We start from the raw sequence: 27,804 nt of genomic DNA, 5'->3' as shown, positions 1-27,804 counted from the left end.
AGGATTTTCCAGAGTCAGGGCCCTCGTCACCAGGTCAGAGCATTCAGCAACAGCAGTGCAGAATGCGAATAAAATATGTGTGACAGGGAAAATACACATTCATTAACTGGATTAATGTTTGGCAACTCCAAACTTAATCCAGCTAATGAGTGTGTTAATGTCAGTGCTAGCACTACAGTTAATTCCTTTAGAGCAGCTTAGATCAAAGTTATCTTCTTTGTTTCATATGGGGATCAAGAGCAGAAAAGGGACAAGTAGCTTTTTTCATGTTTGAAGTAAAAGCCCAGAAGCTAGGTAATACATTACCAGGCTCTACAGTGAGACCACCTGGTTGAAATGATTCTTTCTTTTTGACCTCAGCAACTTTTGTAACCTGGAGACATTACTGTTTCTGTATCATGGCTAGAGTCAGGATACTTCATGTGGAAATTTTAGGGGCAGAGATAAAATCTGAAAGTTCATTGAATGCAAAAAATATCCTTATTTGAAGTTCTACATATGCTTTCTTAAGGCAATGAAAATTGTACAAATATGTACTAGAAAGTTCATAGCTCATATGCTGCCATTGTTCTCCAGCAACAACTGGCTAATATTCTGTAATAGGATGCCCAGGTAGGCCTTTTTGGGCTGCAATTGGCTTAACTGCTCTGAAGGATTATCATTGTAATCATAGATGAATTTTTGACCCTATTAATGTTTTTCTACCTGGAAATTGCAGATATCTGATCAATTCAATGCACATAACTATATTAAAATAACTTCAGATTGTAATGTGGAACCACCAGGAATTGGAGAAAGACTGCTAGGTAGCAACTTCTCGGCACACATCTTGGGGTATAGTCTTTAATTACATAAATGGAATGCAACCATTTCTCAAATAATGCAGTGCCTCCTGTGACTTTATCCTTCAGGATAAGAGATACATGAACAGTCAGTAGGGATAGTCTGGAAATTCAAAATTAATTATTATAAGCATTAAGGGCCCATTCTTTTGGGAAGTTTGCTTATTAATGTCCCCATTCAAATGTTACCATGCTCTTGTGCTGCTCCTGACTGTAAGCATGTAGGCTTGTGCAGGAGAACTTCCTGGGAGGTTGAGTCATTCTGACAAAGGGAGCTTTGACTTTCAAAATCTTGTATTGGAAATCTTCGGAGGAGGCCCTGCTGGAAATCCCCAGCCCAAAAAAGATCCAGCTGGCCTCTACAAGGGCCAGGGCTTTTACAGCCTTGGCCCCTACCTGGTGGAACAGGCTCCCTAAGGAGACCCGGGCCCTGCGGGACCTTCAAAGTTTCTGCAGAGCCTGCAAAACAGCTTTTGGCCAGCCGGGATGACCATCAGACCCTCATGTCATCTAGGCCTCCCGTGGGCGGAGTTGGGGTTAGGGTTGGGAGGGTAAAGTCGCCATACTGGTTGTTTTAACTGTGAAATGTAAATTATTGTTTTATGGGTTTTTATTGTATTATTAACTGTTGTACACCGCCCTGAGCCTTTTGGGGAGGGTGGTCTATAAACAAACAAACAAACAAATAAATAAAATCTGGTTGGTCTTTAAGGTGCTTCTGGACCTCAGAGGTGTAGCTGGGCCAGAGTGCACCTGGTGCGCTCTGGCTTTTTCCCTGGGAAATGTAGTTCCCACCAGAACAGGCAGGCCTGTTCTCCAGCTGGCTTGGTTTGCTAAAGTAAGTGTGGTGGGGGCGCCGTGAGGGGAAGGGGCACCCCGGGGGGGGGGGGGGCTGGGGAAGGGGGAGGGGCCGGGGGGAATTTTGTGCCCCCACGTGACCCAAATCTGTGCGCCCGGTACGTGGCGCACCCCCCATCCCCTGGTAGCTTTGCCGCTGCTGGGCCTCAGTTATGCTTGAAGAAAAACAAGTGAAAATCTACGAGGGTGGATCATTGAAACCAACCGCTCACTCCTGCAAATCATTAGCGCTACGTTCACCTCATAAGAACATAAGAACATAAGAACTAGCCTGCTGGATCAGACCAGAGTCCATCTAGTCCAGCATTCTGCTACTCGCAGTGGCCCACCAGGTGCCTTTGGGAGCTCACATGCAGGATGTGAAAGCAATGGCCTTCTGCTGCTGCTGCTCCTGAGCACCTGGTCTGCTAAGGCATTAGCAATCTGAGATCAAGGAGGATCAAGATTGGTAGCCATAGATTGACTTCTCCTCCATAAATCTGTCCAAGCCCTTTTTAAAGCTATCCAGGTTAGTGGCCATCACCACCTCCCAGGGTAGCATATCTCCAAACACCAATCACACGCTATGAAGAAGGCATTTCCTTTATTAGTCCTGTAATCTTTCCCCCCCCCCAGCACATTTCAATGAATGCCCCCTGGTTCTAGTATTGTGAGAAAGAGAGAAAAAATTTCTCTCACAACATTTTCACCCATGCATAATTTTATAGACTTCAATCATATCCCCTCAGAGACGCCTCTCTCCAAACCAAGAGTCCCAAACGCCAGTAAGTTTTCCTCATAAGGAAGGTGTCTAATCCTTCAATCATCCTCGTCTCTTCTGCACTTTTCTATCTCTTCGATATCCTTTTTTGAGATGTGGCTTACCAGAACTGAACACAGTGTACTCCAGCGCGGTCGCATCTCACTGCTTTTATATAAGGGCATGACAATCTTTGCAGTTTTATTCTCACCTTTCCTAATTATCCCCAGCATAGAGCTTGCTCTTTTTCACCGCTGCCATGCATTGAGTTGACATTCCCATGGAACTATCAACTAAGACGCTTCAAATCCCTTCTCTTCCTGGTCTGTGACTGATAAAGACTGACCCCTGTAGCTGTAATATGTGAAGTTTGATTTTGCCCTCACGCAGCATCACTTTACATTTCTCGCCACATTGAACTGCATTACTTCTAGCCCACTACCTAATTTATCAAGGTCCGCTGAGCTCTTTCAGGCATCCTTTGTGGTTCTTACTACACCCTACATACTTGTATCATCTGCAAACTTGGCCACCACACTACCCACCCTCTACTTCCAGGTCATTTATGAATAAGTTAAAGAGCACTGGTCCTGATCCTTGGGGGGACAATTCACTCCTCACATCTCCACATTGTGAGAACTTCCCATTTATACCCACCCTTTGTTTCCTGTTCCTCAACCAGTTTTTAATCCATAGGAGGACTTCCCCTCTTATTCCTTCATTGCTGAGTTTTCTCAACAGTCTCTGGTGAGGAACTTTGTCAAAAGCCTTTTGGAAATCCAAGTAGACAATGTCCACTGGTTCCCCCTTATCCACATGTCTGTTTACACCCTCAAAGAACTCTAGTAAGTTTGTAAGACAGGACTTGCCTCTACAAAAGCCATGCTGACTCTTCCTCAGCAGGTCTTGCTTTTCTACATGTTTAATAATTTTATCTTTAATGATAGATTCTATTTGGACACAGAAGTGGTCGTACTATTTGGCTTAAGGGAATTCCCAGTCCTTGAGCCAGTTCCTCCCCAGTAATTCAGAGCAAAAAAAAAAAAGTCTCCTGTATGTCTATTATACCTGTTTGGAAAACTTATGGGCCCTCATATTTTCCCAACTAGGGTAAAAGCAGGCTGGAAATGATACTATTCAAATGCAAAAAAAAGCACTGAGGAAAGCATTGTACTGTTTACCAAAGTTCCACTTAAGGGCACAGCCTCTAACACTGCAATCTGTTTTTTAAAACCCTGAAAAATAATCACAGAACTAAGTGTAATGTATATTTGATACTTATGGCCATTGCCTATGACATTATTTACTTTTAAGGAAGTCTACCTAAATTCTTGAGACTGGGCTGGCTGGGATGTTGGAGATAAATTCCACCGCTGTGATTTTTTTTAAAAAAAACACAACTAATTATAGTCTACATGACAGCCTTGTAAAAGTGGATTAGACTTACTATTGCCAACATTACTTGATTATTATTTCTGGTGACTGGGCAATGCCCATAATTCCATCCTCTTGTGGCTGCTAATATGTGCATATTCTGCGTGATGTCAGGTGGTTGTACACAGTGGCCAGTGTTTATGTACATTTTTTATTCGAATTACATTAATCCCAGTAGTTATATAAAAGGCTATATAAGAATTGTTTGCTGAGTAATTTTTATGTAAAACACCCCCCCCCCCCCCAATATGCAACTAATGCATTGTTTTTTGACTGGCACAAGCAGTCAAAAACTGAAAGACGGTTTATTATGACTTTTTTGTTTCAATAAAGAACCTTGCTAGTAAACATTATTTTCAAAGAAGGACTCATTTAACATTCCCTGTCTAATTTGAGATAGTCATGATTCTCTTGGCTTGACTGGAAATGGGCGTGACAAACTAATTTAGGCTTAATTCAACATGGATCTGAATGAACTCCTTTAAAGCTTGAACCCCATTCAGATTGTAACAGACTTCCCTCTGTGATACACCTCTGAAGATGCCAGCCACAGATGCAGGCGAAACGTTAGGAACAAGATCCACCAGACCACGGCCACACAGCCCGGAAAACCCACCACAACCACTTCAGCGGATTGCTTCATTTCTCCAGGAATGGAGTCAGCAAGTGTGGTGCAGGGATCAGACTTCCTAGAGATGCCCCCTCCATTGAGGTGTGCCTCAGGGGGTGTTGTTATCTTGGCTGTTGTTTAACATCTATATGTGACGCCTTGCTCACCTGGTGTGGAGTTTTGGGCTGACCTGTCATCAATATGCTGATGTCAGCTCATTCTGTTGAGGTGGGGGGGGGGGCGGCCTCTGCTTCTGCGACTCTACAGCATTGTTTGGAGGCGGTAGCTGGTTGGTTGAAGCAGAGCAGGTTAAAACTTAATCCATTGAAGACAGAGGTCCTCTGGCAGGATTGCGGGGAGGGGACTGAGGATTTTCAGCCACTGGTGTTGGAAGGGGTCTCTTTGACACCGACCTCTTCGGCTCGCAACCTGGGTGTCCACCTTGATTTGTCTCTTTCAATGGAGACCCAGGTGGCGCATGTTACCCAGGTTGCTTTTTCCCGTCTTTGCCAGGCCTGGCGGCTGGCACGCTACCTTTCCCAGGCTGACGTGGCCACAGTTACCTCTAGGTTACCTCTAGGTTAGACTATTGTAACTAGCTCTACCCAGGCCTTCCCTTGCAGCTGATCCGGAAAATGAAGCTGGTCCAACATGTGGCAGCCTGTCTCCTCATGGGGCCTCTGTTAGAGATCATATCTCCTCCGTGTTGCGCTGCTTGCATTGGCTCCCAGTGGAATTCCAGATCGTCTTCAAGGTATTGGTGTTGACCTTTAAGGCCCTTCATGGCCTGGGGCCCTCATACATTCGAGACCGCCTTACTCCATATGTCCCAGTTCAACCCCTGCGTTTGACAGAGGTGAACTTACTGATGGCTCCCTGCCCCTCTATGATGCGTCTGGCCTCTACCTGGGCCAGGGCTTTTATGGCCCTGGCCCCAGCCTGGTGGAATGCTCTCCCTACAGCAGTTAGGGCCCTCCGGGACCTTGGTGAGTTCCGTAGGGTCTGCAAAACTGAGCTGTTCCACCGGGCCTTTGGGGAGGCTGGCCGTGGATTGTCAGCCCTCTCTTGATGCCCCCATCTGGTTATGCTATTTTTGACAACTTGTTGGTCCCCTCCCGGGAGTAGGACCAGATGCTGTCACATAAATATATATGGGGTATTGTTGCTACTGGGTTTTTACTGAATTTTAATGGATTTTAATGTATTATTTGATTATGTTGTTTTATGCTTGTTATACACTGTTCAAAGCTCTTCGGGGGTAGAGCAGTATACCAAATCAAATAAATCATCATCATCATTGGAAGAGATCTGCAAAGCGACCACATGGTCATCATTTGGCATTTTAAGATAGATGCATATCGTTCAGCAGATGCAGCATTTGGTTGAAGAGTTCTACAGCATGTTGAAGAGTTTCAAGACAGTGACCCACCCAAGTAATGGGAACACTGCTCTGGGAGGTCCCACAAGATGTTTTCCATCTCAGAGGAAGAAGGGCCATTGGTACTTACCCATGAAGTGTCCTTCTCTACTGAGCACAAAGAGAAGATCTTGCCTCCTTGATTGGACACTGGGAAACACTCACAAGATGTCCTTCTTGTGCTCAGAGGAGAAGGACCCTTCATGGCTAAGTACCAATGGCCGGTTTCCTGTTTTCATGAGAGGATGCAAACCTTAATCTGAAGCCTTTGTCGCCTTTGTAGCTGTGAGGGCTTCCAATACTATCCCCCCCCAAAAAAAAAGTATATTTGGGAAGAGGGGGCTTATGGAAGGAATGCTTGAATGTAAGTGAATTTGGTGCTAAGTTGTAGAGTTTGGATCTGATGTTTAAGGGGCATCTCTTTGTGTTCGCCATCCCCAGTTATGAAACTTACCACCTCCAATTACACTCTCAGCACTTCCCGCAGCTGCAGATTGAACATTTAGTGTAGATGAAAGGAATAATGGAATTTGCCATTCTTTTACAGAGGGAAAGCAGGGCAGGAGAACAGAAATATATGCTTATAGTGCATCAAAGCACTGTGTGTGTATGTTAAGTGCCATCAATTCCCTTCTGACGTACAGTGACCTTATGAATTAATGTCCTGTTGTTGACAGCCTTGTTCAAGTCTTGCAGACTAAGAGAAGTGACTTCCTTAATTGAATTGATGCTCCCCTTGTTGGGTTTTCCTTATTCCCTGCTGCCTTCAGCTTTCCTATGGTTATTGTCATTTCCAGTGACTCTTGTCTTCTCATAATGTAACCAAATTATGATAGTGTTAGTATAGTCATTTTAGCACTACTGGCATACAAAATTTTTTAAATTAAAACAATTGTTAAACTAATAAATGTCAACTCCAAAGTCAAGAATTATATGCTTATAACCTACTTAATTTGTATAGTACATACAGAGGCTGCCATAGAGGGGATATTTCTGTGTATCATATGTCTACACATGAGATCACTGCATTCCTGATGTCAGATAATTGAAAGCATTGGCTGTAGCCTAATATCAGTCTTTCTGGTGTAAGATAAAACGAGGATTCCCTTGTGCTATCCATGATACTATTGATCAGCTATCTTTAAATCTCCATGGGCCTTCTATCTGGCATTCAGTGTTCTCTGATATGTTAACTCCTGTCCCCCTGGATAATTTTTTCTGCTTAATTTTGACAGTAGTGCAGCTTTTATTAAAATATCCCTCCAAATTCGCTTTAACCCTATGTGGTGACTTCTAGTTAAGAGGTACAAAATTTATAAACTTAATTGGTCCAAGTTAACCTTCGCTGTTGGGTCTGGAAGAGGTATGAAAGAGGTATGAAGATATGATAGGCTAGCTTTTACACTTAAATTTGATCTCTACTATCTGTCAATACACAATGAGAGGAAATCCCCAAAGCAGGGAATGGAGAGAATCTAGCAACAGCACCCCTAAGGTGTGTCTAGAATTAGGAGTACTTTAGAAGATTGCATGTTTTCACTTTTTCTTTATAAACTTTCTCAGTGTGATGTTTGTGCAGATTGTGTTTGCTTTTTATTTATTTAATGCTCATATAACTTGAAGGCTTCAAGACTGATCTCTGTGCCCATATCTTGCCTGATTCAGTCATACTTTTCAAACAGCGGTAAGAGGGAGTGGCTGCAAGTGAGTGTGCCATCTCCAAAGTGTGAAGTTGTGGAAGTGTGATAGACTGTCCCTGTGTTGGCTAGTGAAAGCAAAACAGAAAACTTAGCAAACAAGTAACTCTTCAAGAAAAAAGAAAGGACTCTTTAGTTTCCATTATGTGCAGTTTACTGTAATATGTAGTTGTTAGTGAAAGGAAAAGAGGAGCTGAACCCATGGTGGGGGCATGTTGTGGAGGCCTTGCACAGAGGTGTACCAGTCAAAAATGGCACTAAAGGCATGACTGGCTCCCCACGCCACCCCTGCCCAGCTCCCCATCCCCCCACCTGGCTCCCCGTGCCCCCCATGCCCAACTAACAGCAGCCAGCAGGGAGGCCGGGGAGGGAAGGGCTTGGTGGTGGGCGCCATGGCGGCAGGCTGGCTCCTGTTCTTCCCGGCTCCCTGGGGATGGCAGGAGTCGGCCTGCGGCCACATCATTCACCTCAGCCGGCTCTGCTCACCCTGGCACTGATGAGTGAGTGGGGAGGGGGTGATTGGCCTCCAGGAGGGGCCCCAATGCCACCACACTCCACACCACAGGCCGCTGCTGCCCAGCCGCCCACCAAGACCCCTCCCCTCCTGCAGCTCATTACAGCAGCCTGAGGGAGGCTGAGGCCTGAGGGAGACCAGGAAGACACCTGATGATTGGGGAAGGCTGCGGCCACAGGAGGCCCATGTCCCATGTCCACGCCGATGGACGACCTGGCTGCGGGGGCCTTGGCAGTAGTCGACACACAGGTGGGTGACTGGGGTAGGTGCAGCAGGGGGGAAGGAGGAGGGCGTGCCTCCCACATGACTGAATGGGCTGTACCCGGGGACATGGAACATCCCATGTTCCTGTGGCTGGTACGCCCCTGGCCTTGCATTCATGAAGGGTGTACTACTGATGTTCTAAATTCTGATGTCTGAGAGTGACACTATGAAAACAGATCTGTACATGGTCCTACTTAAGGACTAATGTATCTTAGGCAAAGGGACTGTGTCGCCACAATTCATGAGAGTCATGATGTACACATGGTTTCAGTTCCTTGTTAATCCATGTGTGCCAGAAGATTTTGTGAACATGGCAAAAAAATTAAACTTAATTTTTGTGCCATAGGATAATTTGATCCCTTGTTCTGCACTTGTTTGATAAGATTTGATACAGCAATATATTAAGTCCCTTTTTTTCAAACAGGTCAAAACTCCCAAGTGAGTGAACCAACTCAGAGTACAGGTTAAGTCCAATGTGCATCATATGATCAAAAAGAAGTAAGGACCTAGATAGCAGGTGATGAAGTGGCTGTTTTAAGTCATGTGCTTGTTGATTGACTTGGTCCTTGCACATTCCACTAATACAGTTGCTTCCTGCCCACAGAATTCATTCTAAATATACACTAAATGCACACATCACTAACATTAGAAATAAACAGTTGCCACAGGAAAACTAAATTGCAGTGGAGAAATTGTTTTTCTTCTCTGTTTTAGAAATGCAAGGAAGGGAAGCCAACTCTATGTATTGCTACTTCCTGGCTAAAAAAGATTGGATAATTGTGCAATAAATGGGTGAAAGAGTTACAACTTGTGTATATGTTGAACACAGTGTGAATCCTGCTTCCTGGCTTTCTAGCATACTCTTCAGACATAAAAAAAAAATTCAGAGCAGCTGGACATTGAATCATTATACATTTTAGTCCCAGAGTCTAAATGATCTCAATTCACTAGTGAGGGGAAATAGTACAGATTCTCCTAAGGTTTCAGTATCCTAAAAACAAAATATAATCATAGTTGATTTCCAGCTCTGGATTCTCTCACCAGTCACAGAAGACAAGTGGCAATATTACACATGCTTTCACACCAACTTTCAGAGCTGGGGTTCTGGCATGAATTATTTCTTGGGCTAAGGACTCCAGCCCTCAGTGCAGAAAAAGTACTGCATTGGAGGTCTTGATGGCACCATTAATTATGGTCACTCATATCCCAGAAGAACCCACTTCACTCTATTGCCACATATTGTTGGGATCAGGGGACCAGTTCTAAAATCAGCACAGTGTTAACAATCCTTGGGGAGATTTCATGGAGAGCACATAGGGACACGGGAAACAGGGCCCAGTTGTTTTGGTGGGATATGGCTAGTTTTCCGCCTACAGTACTTCAAACAAGCCTCATAGATTTACAATAAATTGCAGCTGTGCTCTCTCAGTTTTGGCTGCCAACATAAAAAAATACTTGTTCTGCCTTAACAATTGCCAAGTGAGTCACATTGGCCTGGTTCCTAATCAGCATGTGGAGAAGAGAAGGGGTTAGCTTAAGAGACAGGACATCTAGACATTGCCCACACTTATAATTAATGCACCATGCCCCATCTCAGTTACCTTACCAAGAAGGACATAATATTTAGTCTTTTAATTTTAAAAAATGTCAACTGGGATACGTGTTATTTACTGGACTGAACTAGTGGCTTATCAGTATCTTAAGGAAGGAAACAAAAGATTGTGTAATATATAAAAAGTCTTTGGAAATAAACATCACACTGGGAAAAAAGAAAAGAAAAAAATCAGGTCTCACATATTCCCCAGCCCCCTTCCCAAATAGTTGTTCCACATTTGTCTATGGCAAGCTTGCTGACTGGCATTTGGAACGCCACACAGAAGTTGTATGAGAGCCAATTCACACTTTACATTTTAAACTCAAAGTCTCACAAGATTGGCTGTTTCTCCCACCAAGCCACCCAAGCAGCTGTTTGTGGTGGTACAATGAGACTGAAGAAAGCCACCAAGGTTGTGGTGGTAGTGTGGGTACCACAGGTCAAGAAGTCCATGGCGTAGGCAACAACACAATGGTTGTTTGCAGAATTAGGAGGGCTGCGCCACTGTGAGCCTGCTGCTGGTATGTTGATCCTAGAGAAGGCAGAAGGCATCATTTAGTCTTCTTATGGCTCTCTGAATATGCCTGATTCCATCACTGAAATGGCAGAGTCTGGCCATGCTATTCAGCTAGTCAGTGGCGTAGCATCAATAGGGTAATTGAGGCACAACGCCCTGGGTGTGTGCTGCGGCGGGGGTGTGGCAGTTTCCCCTTGCTCCGCCCCTACAGCTAGTGTGTGGCTTTAGGCAGGGGAATGTGGAGGATACAGGAGCCAATGTGACTGTGTACTGTGGGCTGACTCAGCTGCTATATCTATTGATGCTGAGAAAAATGTAGGACAAGTTGTCTGGTCATCACTGTTACTGCTGTGCTTCCCAGCCCCAGAGTACCCTGAGGATAATTGTTTGCTTTTTTGGAAATGGGGGAGGAAGCACTTCCCCAGACAACTTTTTTGAAATGCCACCTCTATGAAAAAAGATGTATGTGCCTGCCCACCCCATGTATTTATCTCTCTTCCTCCATAATCCCTCTGAAAGAACCTCAAAAAAGTACAGCCTTCTCAGTTGTGCTTATTAGAAAAACCCATTGCAATTCACATTGGGTGCATAGCACTCAGAGCCCAATAAATAAATAAATAAATAAAATCCCTTTTGTGTGGCTTTAATTTTCTTCCATTCTTTTAATGGATAGGTTAAAATTGGTTTCCCTGATCATAGGCCATATCATGTGCCTTTCCCTGCTGGTAAAATCTTGCCAGGATAAGGTAAAGGATATGTTGCTGAAAATTATTCGTGCTTCTCTATGAGAGAAGAACTTCCTCCAGCCTGTGGAAGAGACTGTAATTCACCTTTTGTTGAAGAAAACCTATCTTTATTGAGGTTATTATAGGCCAATTTCAAATCTGCTTTTCTTCTAGAAAGGGATTGAGAGGGTGGTAGCATAGCAACTCCAGCGGTTTCCCGACAACACCTCTTTGTGTTACTGTTTTTTATCTGGCTTCAAACCTAGCTATGGAACAGAGGTGGCCTAGGATCCTCTTATTTGTAGAGCAATAAAGATAACTCTCCTCTGGACTTGCTTGATCTCTGGCACTTTTGTGAAAATATTCACAACAAGGTTGTGAAAATATTATTGATGGAGGGTAGCCCAAAAGCCATGTGATACCTTTTATTAAGCACAACCAAAATAACACAATACAAGGTGCAGACTTTTGAGTTCTCCAGACTAAATATTGAAACCAAACAAGCAAGCAAGCAAAAAAAAAAGAAAAAAAAAGGAGGGGGGCGGGAGAGAGGAGAAAAAGCACATTTTTCATGCTGGCAGGGGCTGATGGGAATTGTAGTCCATAACATCTGGAGTAGGATATCTGTGGGTGGCTTAACTAACTGTGGCTAGCTGAGTGTGGCTAGCTGTTATCAGATGCTGGGAAGAAAAACTGAAAAACATCCAGTTTAAAATATAATAACCAAGGGTTAACCAAATGGAGACAACAAGAGCTGAATGAATATTTTGCATCATTTTTCTCTGCAGAGGATATTGGATAGATACCCACAGATGAGCCATGTGGGGTGTGTGTTTGTGTGGAGCATCTCTGAAGAAGGTCAGGTGAGGCATTTTAAACAATTAATTGGGCAATTAAAAAAACCAAAGTCAACAAGTATCCCTATTGAGTTCAAGTATCTATCACTTCATCTTGGAATAAAACTAGGAAATTTGTCCCTAAAATTAGCTTTCTTACGATAGTACTGGAAGGTACCTAATGTAACATCTGTTGTGAAAAAGAAATCCCAAAGAGAGACTGGAAATTAAAGGCCCATTAGCTTAACCTCTTTTCTTAGGTAAATTGGTACAGTGCTTTAAAAGAGAGGGTTATTAATCATATTGATGAACAAGACCTGTGGAGGAAAAATAGGGATGACTTCACAGTAAAGTCATTGGCACTTTAGAATCCTTGGAGGGTGTCAGTAAAGAAAAAGATAGACAAAGTGTCCAAGGAAGGGCTGTTCCTTTCAGTCTTTGCTTCTAGTCATTTGGGAAGCATTTTGCTGGCCACTGTTCAGAATTAAATGGATTTTATCAGATCCCACAGTGCAAGAAGAGCACTCTGCAAGTGCAAGTGCAAGAAGAGCACAGTGCAAGAAGAGCACAGTGCAAGAAGAGCATTCTTGCCAGCAACATGTCCATTCCTGTAAATTATGTGTACATTAACATAAATCTGTGGGTATAATGGTTGCTGAACATATGTTCATGTGCAAATGAAAAGTACATATGTTGTGTTATAAATAGGTGCAAATCCCATTATTGCCTTCACCATTACTGCACTAGAGCTGTCCTTGCCACATTAACTGGCTTTAAATCTGATAGCAACTGTATTTTGGAAAAGAGACTAGTTATAGAATGAAAGGAAAGGGAAGATCATATTTGCCAGAGGTCTAGATTTCTGTCTTAAAATTTATTAAATTCTGTAACTAAAAAGCCTGAACTCTGCCATGAATTGGTATCATGCAAGAGGGAAAATACTTTGGATTGTCCCCTTCCCGTCATGTGATCTCTTCCAAAAAATAATAAATAACTAAGTTCAGATTCAGACATTGGACTGATGTAAAAAAAAAACCTATGTGCTTATATAGTTCTGTTTCAGTTCAGTATCATTGAAGAGTTTAGGTGTAGAAAGTCAGCCTACTTACTCAAAATTTGACCCCCAGTATGTTTTTAAGGAATATCCATTACTCATTTATGTCAGGGTTTTTTTCCCACAAGGATCTTTCAGTCAGCTGCATCTTATTTGTAAGTGGTATTAAGAAAGGCTCCTGAGAAATAATGGCGATAGCTGTAATCTGTCTTCAAATGCACTGTGAAAAGCTGCTTGTGACCGATCAAATCAAGTTATTCTTCTACCTTTTGGAAGGGTATTTGTCACAAGGAGGGCACATCAGAGCTTTTACCAAGATGGCCTTTTTTGTTGTTACTGTATTGGATGCAGGACAGTCAGATTGATTAAACAGCAAAGGGTATTTAGTTGTGCCTTGTGGCTATGGACAGACTTTTTTACACTACTGTATTTTAAAACTGAAAACAGTCCATACATATTGCCGTGTGACTTTTGTAGTAGGAGTATAGCATTTTCCCAGCACTGAAAATACCAGATCTTATATTTGAGATCATGAAAGGTTTTCCCCAGGTAATGCATTTGTTCCCTTACAATTACCTAAGGAATCTATAAGGTGTTCCATTTAAGCCACACAATGCATGATGCATCCTTCATGTTGTCTGTATTACTGTTTCATATTTGAATGTAAAAAAAAAGAATTCTGCACTTTTGCAATCCAGTCACCTATGATTAACAGCACATCTTCTTTAGGTATGTGATCAATTCCTGGACACCTGCATAAAATATTTCAATGTCTTTCTCTTGAGGATCTGTATTTGGGACCGACCTGTCAAATAATTCTGAAGAGAGAACCACCCCCCCCCCCCCCCCCCGGCATAGTGCCCGCCCCTTTCCCTATTCCATGGCTTGTAATAAAAACAAAAGGCCACACTGCTAGAATACAGCCTAGAAAAGTACCTTTTATTGAGAGGGGAAAAACCACCATGGTGGGTTTATATAGATGGTTATCCCAGTTCTTGCCATGGGTTTCTAAGAACCCCAAGCCTGGTTTTATGAAAAGTTCTGACCGGAGAAATCTCCCAGCTTCACCCCAAGCCTGCGCAGGCAGTAGTGATCTTGGTGGCTGAAGCAGCTGATAATTTTATGGTATGCTCCTGGAGGGTAGGAAGGAAGCATTTTCTGGCATTTTTATTTGTCACAGAAATGTCCTGATCGTGTTACTTTTAAAAGTACCATGGCAACACATTTATTTCTAACTAATGTAGCTGATGTGAGTAGCATGCGCAAGAAAGGTGAGCTTAGTCTGATCTCATTGCTGGGCTGATCTAACCCATTGTTGAGATCAATCATGTTAGGAGGCCTCTGCAGATGACATTAGTAGAGTGGGGTTAGAGGTGTTCATTCAAAGCACTCAGTCCTTGCAAGCCACATAGAACCTGATCTGCAGCTTGCTATGGTTCAAATACAAAATCACTTTTTAAAAATTGGAGTGGTGTAATACTTTAAAAACAGCGTAGCATGAGTTTTCACAGGAAAACGCCTGTTTTTTTATATGTACTTAGTGCAGCATCAGCTGGATTCTATCCACTGCATTACATTCACTATGTGTTTTCTTTATTTCTTTTAATCGTTGCTCCCTTCTCATCAAATTGAGTTTTATTGTCACATTATCTTTTTAAAGTATGTGTGTGATACATTCTGGCCCAGCTGCCTATGTGTCATAAAACCCTTCTTCCACCTTTACCATTGTATATGATGTTTCTGATTCCCAGATTAGCACTTTTAACATTGTAAACTAGAGTCATCCAGTGTGAAACTGGGAAAACCATACCAACATTGCATTGGCCCTGCACTCCCAGTAATTGCTATTATAGGCAGGACAGATACGTAGATATAAGGGGCGCAGAAAATAGTTTGAGGATCATGGGGTAGAACCAGCAGTTGAAACTAAGCAGAGTTCAGCAGTAATGGGAGACTACCTGGGCACCATGTGGAAACCACTCAGAGAGCTCACTAAAAAGAAAGTAACTGTAACAAAAAAAAAAAAGTCAGTGCATAAATGCAGATGATCAAGAAGAACCGTTTGAGTCCAAATATAGGAAATATTGTATCTGAAGTTTTGTCAGTGTTTCCTGTGCATTTTTGCAATGCGGGGAACACATTAAGCACTTGATTTTCCTAACTTTTTCAATAAAGGAAGTCCTGGAATTTGCAGGATGGGAGAAAAATCCATTACTATCTGCATATTCAGTTTACCACCTACACAATGAGAAGCTCCTTTAATCTTTAGTCTGTTCTCCATGCTGAACTCTGGACAACCCAGAGATGGAGATCTCAGACTGACTGGCAGCAGCAGCCGGTCAAACTCAATGGTGCTGGCTGCTGATCCGGAGACACATTGTTTGGCCAAGATCATTTGCAGTGAGCTGAGCTTCCGTCCATTGTTTTAGGAGGGGATACAATGGGGAGTGTGACAGCAGAGAATCAGCTGAGTTACATATTAGCAGCATTCAGAGTGTTTAGTTGAAGTTTACCTTCAGACCCTGTGAAATTTTTCACCTGATCTGCTGGCTGGCGAATGAAATGCATCTTGAAATGCTGGACTGGATATCTTTTGCTTCTGTTGCATATATCTATGGTCAAAAGAATGGTTCGAGTCCCACTGAAGGGTTGCCAACTTCAGGTAGGGCCTGGAGATCTTGTGGAATTACAACTAACCTCCAGACTAAAGAGATCAGTTCCCCTGGAGAAAATGCCTGTTTTGGAGGGTGGACTGTAGGTCATTATACGCTGATGATTTCCTTCACCTCCCCAAATCCCACCCTTCCCTGACTCTACCCCCAAAATTTCAGGAATTTCCCAACCCAGAGTTGGCAACTGGCTATAGCTGTTTAATAGTGAGGGCAGTTCTCTGAACATGCTCAAAAGCACTGTATTCCGTGGCATATTATAGGACTATTTAGAAGCAGTGAAAATGGATTCTTGGGCCAAGTCCTGGGAGCCCTAGCACTGTACATGCAGCCCATATAGATTGGTGCAGGTTCACATTTGCTTCATGTGAATATAAGTTATCTAACAGGTGGAATGTGAAGTGCTTTTACGAAGTAGTTCCTGCCAAGGGCAATGGCTGCTAATTCATAACTGCATCATTTTAAAGACCTAGGTAAAGTGCCAGATGCTGCTTCAAAACTGGAGCAAGCCCTTGAAGAAAGTGAACCCTGCTTAAGAAACTCTGTCCTCCCTGCTCCACCCCCAAATCTCCAGGATTTTCCCAGTCCAGAGTTGGCGACCTAAAACCCAAGAACAGATGTTTTTTATCTTAACTTTGGTTCTTTACAAACAAACAAACAAAAAAGTAGGGTATATTTTTGCAAATCGTTTGCTGTCAGCACAGCGTATGCGTGTGAAGCCCCATCAAATCGCAGCTGACTTATGGCAACCCCTGCAAGGGGCTTTCTAGGTAAGTGAGATGCAAAAATGGTTTGCTGCTGCCTTCCTCTCCAGAGCTTTCCTTGGTGCTCTCCCTTTCAAATACCAACTCTACTTTGCTTCCACAAGATCAGGGTCTGCCATGTTGCCTTCCCTCCATCAGCACATTTTCTGTGCAGATTTTCTTTCTCAAACTTCTGGACTGAATATGAGGAGCCAGACCCTGATGGTTGGAAGCTGAGAGGAACAAGAGATGCTGCAACTGTAAATATTTGCTGTTCAGCCATGTTTTTAGAATGCGCATCACAAGTGAAATTATTTCTAAAGAACTGAATGTGTTTTTTCACTCTTTCACTGAACTTTTACTTTGTTCACAGCCCACATTCATCATAATGTGCAAATATATTAGAAGTTGTGGTTTGCCATGACTCAGTGCTACTGTTAGAAATGTGTTGCAGCCAAGAGCTGGAAAGCAATGGCTGGAAGCCATCTAATCAGGATTCTTATTCAGTGCAGAGTTTTCACTCAAACAAGTTATTGACCATCAAGACCTAAGAGGCACTTTACTAACCTCAGAATGGTAGTGGTAACAGCTAGCATCTTGGTCGATCTCTTCTAACGCCTGTGGCGAATCATTTGGAATTTGCTATATGGAATAACTCTAAAGCAGGGGTGGGCAATTATTTTTTCCATGGGGCCGCATAAGAAACAGAAAATATTGTGGAGGGCTGGGCCAAAAGGCGCGGGGGGGGGGGGGCGCTTTTGAAAGCCCCGCAGAAGCCGGCAGCCAAGGCAACCGACTTCTGCGGGGCTTTCAAAGACGCCTCGCTCCCCAGCACGGCAGGGGGGCCAGTTGAGAAACATATATCGTTTTTGTAACGAACAAAGCACCCCCTCTTCCGCAGGTATCTTTGGAAAATCCAGTTGCCAACCATTCGTCGCAGCATCAATATTCATACTTCTCCGCATATAGGAAAATCCTCCTTACGCTAGAGCCTACAAAATGGATCTAGCAGCATTTCTGGAATATAATGACTGGCAGACCATCTGGTCCTCATTAGCTGTGCTATTAGTTTGTACTAATGCAGAGGAGGTAGAATGTAAAGTCCTAAGCCACTCTAGCTAAATACCATCTAATGCACTCACTTCTTTGGCAATAAGGATCCAAAATTCTCCTCAAGGACCTACTCAAGCCACTGCATGTGACAACCAAACTATGTCAAGCATGCCATTGGTAATGACCACAGCAGCACTCAAGGAAATAAGATCTTGATAAGGCATGGTAAATTATGTTCACATGTAAATATTCTCAGCAAATACATGAAGCCCAGAAACCCACTGAAAGGAGGAACCTCACAAATCTCCAGTTTCTTCCACTGAAATCCTACCATCCAGTGATTCTATTCACACCCAGTATTGAAGTGTGTATTATACTGACAGGCTCTCCTTGCACTTTACAGCATCTTATATCTCACAGTTCCTTGATCTATTACCACTTTTACTCTTTCCTCTCTACAACTATGATACACAGAATCTGTTTGCTTTCTTTTAATAGAATCCAGTGATAGGTGTTTAAATTTATTGTTATATTTAACAGATTAATGTATCTATATTTCTATATTTTATTGCTTTAATTACTTTGAGTACTACTGAGACCATGAACAGGCAAGCAAAGTCTTTCTAAAACCTAAAAAAAGCCCCAGAGTTGTAGAAAAATCTGGTAGGAGCAATGCCTATTGATAGAAGCAATGCCTATTGCTTGAAAAATGATAGAAGCAATGCCTATTGCTTGAAAAAAAAAGATGCTCTGAGATGTCAGTGGCCACAGTGGTCATGAAGTTGTCAGGCAACTATCACAATATCACTTGCCTTCAAACCTTGGTTTCTGTCAGTGAAAGGCAGAGGGAGGAGGCAGCAGAGGTGTATCTAGGGTAGGTCAGCCAGGGGTGTACCCTGGATGCCCCTTAAAGAGGGGCACCTTCGGCTGCCTCCCCACCACTCTGGACACTCTGGTCCAGCTTTAAACTGTGGGCTTCACCTCCAAAGTCCACATGGAATTCAGAAGTGCAGCCTACAGTTCAAAACTGACCCCAGCCAGGCTGAGTTCATTGTTGAACTGTGGGTTTGGCCTGGCCGAGTCCAGCTTTATAGTGCTGGCTCTGCCCCCAAAGCTCCACCTATGAACTCATGTGGATTACAGAGGTGGAGCTAGCAGTATAAAACTGGATCTTGCCAGGCTGAGCCTGCAGTTGGACTTGTGCCCACAGTTTAAAGTTGGACCTGGCCAGGCTGAGCTCAATATGCTGCTGGTTTATACTGGGGATTTTGGCCCCCAAAGCTCCACCTCTAAAGTCCTTGTGGACTTTGGAAGTAGAGCCCACAGTATAAAGTTGGACCCAGCCAGGCTAAGCCTGTATTTGGATGCTGGGCGTGGCCTGGCAGGGTCCCACGTTTAAGCAATAAGAGAGTTTCAGTGTCAGCAAGGCATTAACAAAGGAACGTTCAGGCATATGGTCAGGGTGCAGCTGGTTTTGGGTCTGAGCAAGTTTGAGCCAGAGAATACCTTCAGGGTGGTGGGGGTGGTGGTGGTGGTGAGGGAATGGCAATTGAGACGCTTGCTGTGCATTCAAAGCTGACCACTTTCATATTACAAACTAAGAAATATATACCAAGCTCTGTGCTATTATGAAGTGCTTCACATTTGATCACATCTTTCATGTGATTTCTCCATTTCTTTTCACTCTGCTCGGCTTCCATCAGTTCTTATGTATCATGGGACTCTATCCCCTGTTGTGTCATATGAAAGGCAAGTCTTTCCAGAAATTGTGGTGAGGTCACAACTTAACCCTTTACATTGTTCAACTCTTGATATAACGATTATCTCACAAATTGAAAATTCTAAAGCCATTTTGGATTATGTGAATTTCTTTAGCTCAGCAAAACTGGCTTTATTATTTTTCATATTTACAATAATGAATTCTCTAAAAAGCAGCAGAACTACAGACTATTGCTAGGTATCTGCCCGCATTCTCTTTATAGTGGGTTCTCTTATGTATTCCACCCCTGCCCCCGCCCCCGCCCCAGGCCAAAGGGGGTTTTTTTGCTTTCAAGGTGGTGACCCCAGGCTCCTTACTGAAATTCAGGTTGCAATGTCTGCAATATGGCATCTCTCTCTCTCTCTCTCTCTCTCTCTCTCTCTCTCTCTCACTCACTCACACACACACACACACACACACACAGAGCCTCTAAGCAAGTAGAAAACTGATGGTCCAACCTGGCCTGATGACTCCCAGGGAAGCAAGAGCCTCACACAGGGGTCATCCAGCCAAGAAAGACCTGCTTCAAAGTTTAATCAGCATTTTGGCAGGACACGAAATACAGTTCAGAGTCTCGTTCTTCAGTAGCTGGCTGGCTGCAGTGCAGTTTTAGGAGCCCATTGTTCTGGGGCAGGGCAGGCTTGCCTATTTTCTCCTCTCTTGTATTTTCAACCTTGAGAATGCACCGATGTTCTCCTCCCCCCCCCCCCCCCCCCGGTTGAGGATGACGATTTCTCTTGACTCCATTCCAAGAATGTTGCCTTCTCTTTTATTGATGGGGATTGCGCTGTTCTTTCTTATCGGAGGAATAGGTTTCAGCGATGCATTTGCTCCATTAGCTCCGATATACCGTGGGGAATAAAGTTGCCCATCTCCTTCCCCGCGATTGCCGGCAACGGAGCGCTACCCCGGTTGCTGCCAATTCAATGATGTCATCTTCAACTGCAATGCGACCTCCCCTCCTGGCCCTGTGCAAAACTCCTTTAATGAGGCGTCTGTGCTCCTGGCTGCTTCCCTGTTGGTACTCGGGAAAGCAAAGGGCATGCTGCACAAATCCATCTTTGCAGGCATTCATCTTTATTGTTGTATACTGACCCAAAGTACCTCTCTCCCTTCGATGAGACTGATTGAAATTCAATAGGAGGGAAAAAAATGCCAGGAGAGCAATTTGTCCTTAACTAAACACAACCTTTTTCTTATTTTCCCTATTCTAACACTCCCCCCCACCCACCCCCACCCCAAAAATCTATGCAGGAGCCACTACTTCCAAGATTCTCCTTCTGGCAAGGAGAAAAGAGATCGGGTGGGAGCCTGAATTTCTAAACATAAACCAGATTTCATAGATGAAACACTGCCCCCCACCCCCTTCCGACACACAACACTTATAGTCAGGTGCAACAAACCAAAACAAGTTGCAAAAATGATCCTCAAGGAAAACGTGCTGTGATTTTTCCAACACAGGTATAGTTTATTTCTGGACAAAGACTGCATACAAGAAGAGAGAGCTTTAAAAAAAAAATTGGCAACTCTATCTGTTGTCGTATTTTACATGGCAGTTGAGATTAATAGTGCTGGATGGCAAGAAAATGCATGCATTCTCTCTGCGTGTGCTAGGGCAAGTGGGCCTATTGTCAGGACTTGCTCAATTGGTTAGGGGAAGTTACATCCATCTATCATAGTTGTAACCCATCCCCTCTTCAGATCGTTTAATGGGACTCTAATTCTGTCTTTACAACAATCTTGCAAGGTTAGGTAGGCTGCACTCTGTTCCACAGAGAGATGATAATATGGTCAGTTGAGGTGCAGTGGTTGAGAGAACCTTGAAAGAGTCTTAGAATATAGTGCTGAATGAATATGAGAATTATCATTCATTTTTATGTGCTGTCTTTATCAAAACCTTTATTCAACATGATACTTTGATAAAAGAGCGTTTATAGTTCATTGAACACTTTCAAACAGATGGGGGAAAGTCGAGCTAGGTAGGCACTAAAACCCAGGTGGATCATTCTACAACAAAGAATGTCTGGCATGCTTTGTTCTATGGCAGAAGAATATTCAACCCTACTATCATCTTTCTGTGGAACAGAGTATAGGACTTGACCTGGACCAGCCAGTGAACTTCATGCCTGACCAAGAATTTGAACCTGAATTTCCTACAACCTAATCTGAGAAAGAACCATTTCTTAAAGGTGTAATTCTAGTTCTTGGGAATGCATAAGTGTTTATGAAAATACTGCTTCAGAACTGGAGTATGTGTCTTTCTTAGAACAGTAGTATCTGTACAGCAAAACTCTGAGAGCAAGTTCCTACACATTACCCTCACCCTGTTCCAGATGTTATGATTTTTATTTTTTGAGAGTGCAACTATGCCTGTAAGCACAGGCACTTGCCTGGCATTTTCTCTGCCTTAAGTAACAAGTGGTAATTGACCCAAATGATGCTCCAAGTGTCAAAGCGCTGAAGGTCTGATTAGGTTATTGCTCCAGTCACTTGGAAGATTCCCTTAATTTGAACAGGTATTGGATTAGGGCTTTAATGCTGAGAAAATGGGTCTTTTTCTAGGGGAGGCGGATGAAACAGGAATAGCTTAATAAGCACTGGAAAATTGGAAGAGGGCTGAGGGCTCCTTCAATTAGACATGAGTAATATCATTTTTCAGCTGTGCAGAATTGATGTAAAAGCTTCACTTTTGCACCCCTAATTTGCCATTCCTGGGAGACGTTGGCTGCCAACAAAGAAGATAGTAGGAGAAGAAAACAATGCAAACCAGTGTGAAGGCAGCAGCCTCCTAACAATAATAGCACACAACTTCACAGTGTCATTGAAGGGCTTGTAATTTTAGTATCACATGACACCACAAAATCATAAGACCAGCTATGTGCACATTTGGACATCTATAGTGGTGTCACAATAGTGAGGCCTTATGACTGTCTAAATCAACGCATTAAAAAAATTACTTAAATAGTTCTTTTCTTCCTCCTCCTAATTAATAGCTAACTCCAGAGTTGTGCAGGGCAGATATACAGGACAGAGAAGTGTTACTCTCCCTGCCCAGAGGGCTTGTACTGGACAATCACTTACATCAGTTCAGGGACTGAGAAAGGTCAGGGATTGCTGAATGGATAGGGGGTGCTAGGAACAGATCTGCATCTGGGTGGCAGCTGTGCCATGGAGCGTCCTGAAAGAAAGGGCACCTTACTATAGTTTCTAACACTCAGAATAATGGATCTTTGTCCTTCAGGAGCATGACAAGTATGATAGAGACACATGATTCTCTGCAAGTCGGGCAGTGGTGTTAAAGGAATCTCAGTGTATTTACAAATGTAATTTATTTACAAGCATTTAAATACTGTTTAAAAACTCACTTTCAAATTGCATTCTCTTCTATTTGGTGTTATTAACCACAATCTCAAAGTGAGTTTGTACTGCAGTTTCTGATCTGATGGAACAGCAGTGGTCCATCCTGATCAATGAGGCTAGAAATGTTGGCAACACATTTTTAAAACAACACAACCATTCTTTAAAATTCTGCAGATTTTACAAGCTATTAATCTGGTGTATAATCTAGGTATAACTGATTGTGTGTAATTATTTTTGTATAGGAAACCTTTCTTTGTTTGTATTGTGCCAAACCCTAGGACCGTGGTGGCGAACCTTTGGCACTCCAGATGTTATGGACTACAATTCCCATCAGCCAATTGGCCATGCTGGCAGGGGCTGATGGGAATTGTAGTCCATAACATCTGGAGTGCCAAAGGTTCGCCACCACTGCCCTAGGATATTTGTGTGGGGAAATGTCCAGAAGATAGGGATGCCAGCATGCCTGAAGACAAATGTTCAGTCTTTTAAATAGAGGCTTAATATCTGAAAATGTGCAGTTGAAATTTTTCATGGTATGCTGGTAAAGGACTTTTTATCCAGGCAGTTGGCAGCTCTACCAGTAGAACAATGTAATGCTGTCCTAAAGTAGAGGCTGGTGAGATGGTGTGGCAGGTGGCATAAGCTATGGATGCTATGTAGCAACCAAAGAGGAGGCTCCACCACCACAGGGGGGATGCCCCCCCTACAGGCATAGAGGGGCAAGGTCAAAACACTGGTTAGCAGCCCACACAGGCTGCTAATGCCAGTGACCCATACCTTTGTATCTGCACAATGCTCATCTAGCTACCCTTTGCTTTTGACACTGGTGTCTGATATCTGCCAGTATAGCCTTGATGGGCTCCAATTTCTGATGGTCACAGCACAAAAGTGCTGACCATATGTGGACTATTGTACTGTAAGCGGCTGCTGTTGTTTTCCTGTCCTCTGCTAACATGGGATCCAACCAGACACACTGAAAGAACATGGGAACTTTAATCAGGATGTGGAGATGAGACTGAACTGCTTTCCCTGATATATATGCACACACCATCATCTATTTGCATAAACTATTAAGCAGCAAACTAAATAGATGTGGCCTAAATAGCACTGAGATGAGCTAAGCGCACAGCACTTACTGCTTCATGTAATCAATTCTAGTGCAGCACATTCATTATCATTGCCTTTTGCATGAATACTGTATCTCTCATAAAGAAAATGCTCCCATACTCCCCATGAACTCAGTCATTGGTTGACCACCCCTTGTCCTTTCTGATTGTTTAAAGACAGCTCTATTGATTGTCCCTGGTTCCATGGATCTCTATTACATCAACTATATGGTTTTCATTATAGCTATGGCTTTTCTTCAATGGCAGACATATTGGGGTGCTGAAATTAATGTCAGCACAATCTGGGTAGGGTGTATGAGCACCAGTGCCCCTCTTCTGAGTGGAGCATTTGGTTTGCTGCTAGCCAAAAGGGGGAGGAGCCTATGTTTTTGAATTTCAGAAGAATAAGAATCCATCTTTGCTTTTTCTTCCAACAAAGTGCCTCTTCACAAACTGTTTCTAGCAAGTACTTGTACTGCCCATACTAAAAAAAAGTTTGATATGGATGCATACCCCTGTTTGGCTGTGATTTTCTGTAATCTGTGTTGGGAAACTAGTAGCTGAATCTATGTCATAGGTGGCAATCCCAAAGCCATGCTACACATACAGATTTCTGTATCCAGTATTATCCATTGTGCATTTGACTTGCACAATCTGCATTGTGCCATGCACCAGCCCAGTATTCAACTGCATTGCAGACAGTTTTGGATGCAGGGTCAGTACATTTGGGAGTACTCAGGAGCAGTGTCAACTCATGTCTGTCACACACCATACCGTTCTTGCTCAAACAAGAACCATTTGTTGTATTCCTCATAGCTCCTGCTTCACATGATTAATATGATTCACTTCAAACATGGTCTGAGCAACAAATACATTCATTTGAGAACATTAACTAATGTTTTGGTCAATCAATCCAACAACTAAATCAACAATAGGGGATGATTTGAAGAATAGCTTTATGGAATCAGAGCTTTGTTGTGTGTAGATCGCTATACTAGCTGCAAAAAATTAGGTGCCCTATGCACAGTTCTAGTGCCTGGGTTGCTGAAGAGGGCAGAAAGCAGGCTACCCTTGTATTGTGTGCTATCAGTTCTGGTCTCTGCCTCATTTTAGGGCCACACTAAGCATGACTGGAACTGTAGAGGTGTAATTTCATGCAAAAAAGCAATCAAGGACAGCTCAATATGAACTGGGATAACAATGATGGAGAGGGGCACAATTTAACTTTTCCTCCCTTATACAATTTTCCTGTTAAAAGCCCCCCCCCCCCCAATGCCTTATGTCACAGTAAGGAAAACAATCAGGTAATTCATGTCCTTTCCTTCTGGAAGCATCATGGAAAGTAGTAGTAGGGAGGGGTGAAACTTATTTTGAAAAGCATGTGGAGGAAGAATAAACTCCTGTAGTGCTTTGACCCTGATCTATATCCGACCTTCCCCACGGTTGCTCTTTAGGGCCAAAGAACACATCTGGAGTTCCATTCATGAAATCACAGCATCACAGGAAGGTTGGGCCTTATGCTCTTTTGGATATTAGACCTGCTTACTTTTCAATTGTTTCTGGGCCTAAATTCCATCTAACTACATTCTCTCTCTCTCTCTCTCTCTCTCTCTCTCTCTCTCTCTCTCTCTCTCTCTCTCTCTCCCTCTCTCTCTCTCCCTCTCTCTCTCTTTCTCTCCCTCTCTCTTTCTCTCCCCCCCCTCTCTCTCTCTCACACACACACACATATACACAACACACACACACACATACTGCTTTGGTTCCCATGCATACTGCTTTGGTTTTTCCACATGCATTTTTGTGCTTTTTGTTTTCACACTTTTTTTGGTCCCTCCTGTTTTTTCTTTTACCCTAATCTTTTTCTGGAAACTGTTTCTGAGTTGGCTTGTTCTTTGTGCGTAATGTTTCTATGTGTTTTCTTTGTCCCATCCACCACCATCCTACTTTTAAATGATTGGACTGTCGTCATCATTAAACCACTCTCCTCCCCAACAAGTGATTTCAGGTTTTTGTTTTAAATGGCCCTAAAATATTGATATATCGATGTAGTATTATAATGATAGTTCAAGCAGGTTCTCTGAATTCCCCATTTTCATTTTTAAAAAATAGTATCTAGTTCTTTGTTTTAGGAGATATAAATGAAAAGGCATAATCTCATGATATTTTAGGACCATTTTTTAAAAATGAAGGAGTGCTGTGACACCACCGACAATGACTGATGACGACAGCACCCTCCCTTGAAAATGCTCATTGTTTAAGCTGAGTGTGGAAGGAAATAAACTGACTCTACAACTATAAAAATGCACAGGGAGGTCAGATGTGTGGAAGAACTCTGCCCAAACCAATTCCAGTGCTTGTGGATTGACTGCCAAGAAAATCAGGTAACTTGAGTACGCAGAAGAGATATCTGTCTGCCTGCCTGCCTGCCTGCCTGCCTGCCTGCCTGCCTGCCTGCCTGCCTGCCTGCCTGCCTGCCTGCCTGCCTGCCTGCCTGCCTGCCTGCCTGCCTGCCTGCCTGCCTGCCTGCCTGCCTGCCTGCCTGCCTGCCTGCCTGCCTGCCTGCCTGCGATAATGAGAACGGGGGAAAGTTGCTGCTTTTGTTATGAGAAAGCAGATAGTCTTGTTCAAAATTCTCTCTCCGTTGCTTTAAAAAAATTCTGTTCCTCCCATTCTGGTTCCTCCAGCACACACCTTCCCTGTTTCATCCACTCAGTTCTCTTCTCTGCTGTATCTCTATACCCTTTTGCACCCTTTTTTCTATGCCTGGTCCTCCTCTCATTCACCACTTTACTGGGGTCATTTGTGCACCGGTGGGTTGCCTTCACATCCCTTTGAGTTGGATTCTTTGATATGCACACATTTCCCCCTCTCCCAAACTCACTGCAGCTCAAATCAGAGAATCCCCATGGTTTCTGAAATCCCTGAAAGTGCCACCTTCCCTCTCCTTTCACATGGAGAGTGAAGGGAATCAAATGTATTTCACTTTCTTCAAGCTTTTTTTGCTCCTCCCAGCTTTCCCTGCCCATACAGCAGCATTTCCTCTTGCTCTTCTGGACTTCATATTGAGGATCTGTTGCTCAAGCATTTAGGTTAAGTGAAATTGACTTAAAACTTACATGGTCTAGCTAGACCAATAATGGCACCCTCTTCCCAAAAAGGCAGCAGACAACCTCCCCAGCTGGAGGTTGCATGGATAGAACAAGGAAGTAGGGGTGGGCAAAATGGAGAATTGGCTTGGTTTGTGATACTTTGCAGAAGGAGAATCCCCTGTTTAAACAGGGAAAAATCCACTGCAAAGCAAACAGCTGCAAGGTAAGTACTGCATGCAAAAATGGCCTGCTAGTTTTTACTGTCTGCACCTTGTTTTTGTTCTTTCTCTTACAAAGCCTTTTAGACCCTTTCTCTTTTTCATTTGATATTTTTGCCCAATTTCATTCTTTCCTTATTTTTGCTCTTTCCGTCCTATTTGCCTATCTTTCTCCATGGCCTCCCCTAGAAACAAGGCTCAATTTGGGTCAAGTCTTTTCAAAGTGCAGTTGAGAATTTCTAGCCTTTAGCTCTGGAAGATGTGCAATTGTCAAAATGTGAGGAGAGGCTCTGAGTAGCAATGCTTCTGAATTCCTCCCACCCAAGGTATTGTCCCCCCATGTTCCTTTCCAGTCCAAGTTGTCCAAGTCACACATATTCTTTTCACCCATTTTCAATAGGTGAGTCCCAGAGTTTTGGAGGAATATACATTGGATACAGATTTGAATAGGCATCTAGTTACCTATTACTTTTCTATGTAATACTTCAGTAAAACTTTGGAATCAGAATGGAACTGATAAAATTGACATTCGTTCAGTTCTCTGGGACTATGATTGCCAACTGAGCTTGAACTCTAGATCCTTTCAACATAACCAGGAAATAACAGCCAGTGCGGTACAGCCAGTGTGGTTAAAAAGGTTAGACTAATATCTGGGAAACCTGGGTTCAAATCTCCACTTGAGTCATTGAAGCTTGCTTGGTGACCT

General features: G+C 43.2%; 1 long non-coding RNA gene across 3 annotated transcripts in view; it reads left to right on the top strand.

The window, feature by feature from the left end:
- LOC125433244 overlaps window positions 1–27,804 on the top strand; it is a 63,123-nt gene that overhangs the window by 23,533 nt on the left and 11,786 nt on the right. Inside the window, exons 2-3 of one of the 3 annotated variants that reach the window (XR_007244619.1) lie at window positions 12,000–12,074; window positions 26,100–26,172. This is a non-coding gene — a long non-coding RNA (uncharacterized LOC125433244). Of the gene's footprint in view, window positions 1–10,775; window positions 12,075–26,099; window positions 26,173–27,804 lie in introns of those variants that run through there. The other 2 variants (XR_007244617.1, XR_007244618.1) reach the window with 2 other exon arrangements.

This window comes from Sphaerodactylus townsendi, linkage group LG05, assembly GCF_021028975.2.
Source record: "Sphaerodactylus townsendi isolate TG3544 linkage group LG05, MPM_Stown_v2.3, whole genome shotgun sequence".
Taxonomy (NCBI): Eukaryota; Metazoa; Chordata; class Lepidosauria; order Squamata; family Sphaerodactylidae; genus Sphaerodactylus; species Sphaerodactylus townsendi.
The sequence above is the reverse complement of the archived record's forward strand: the minus strand, read 5'-3'. Positions and strand labels throughout refer to the sequence as shown.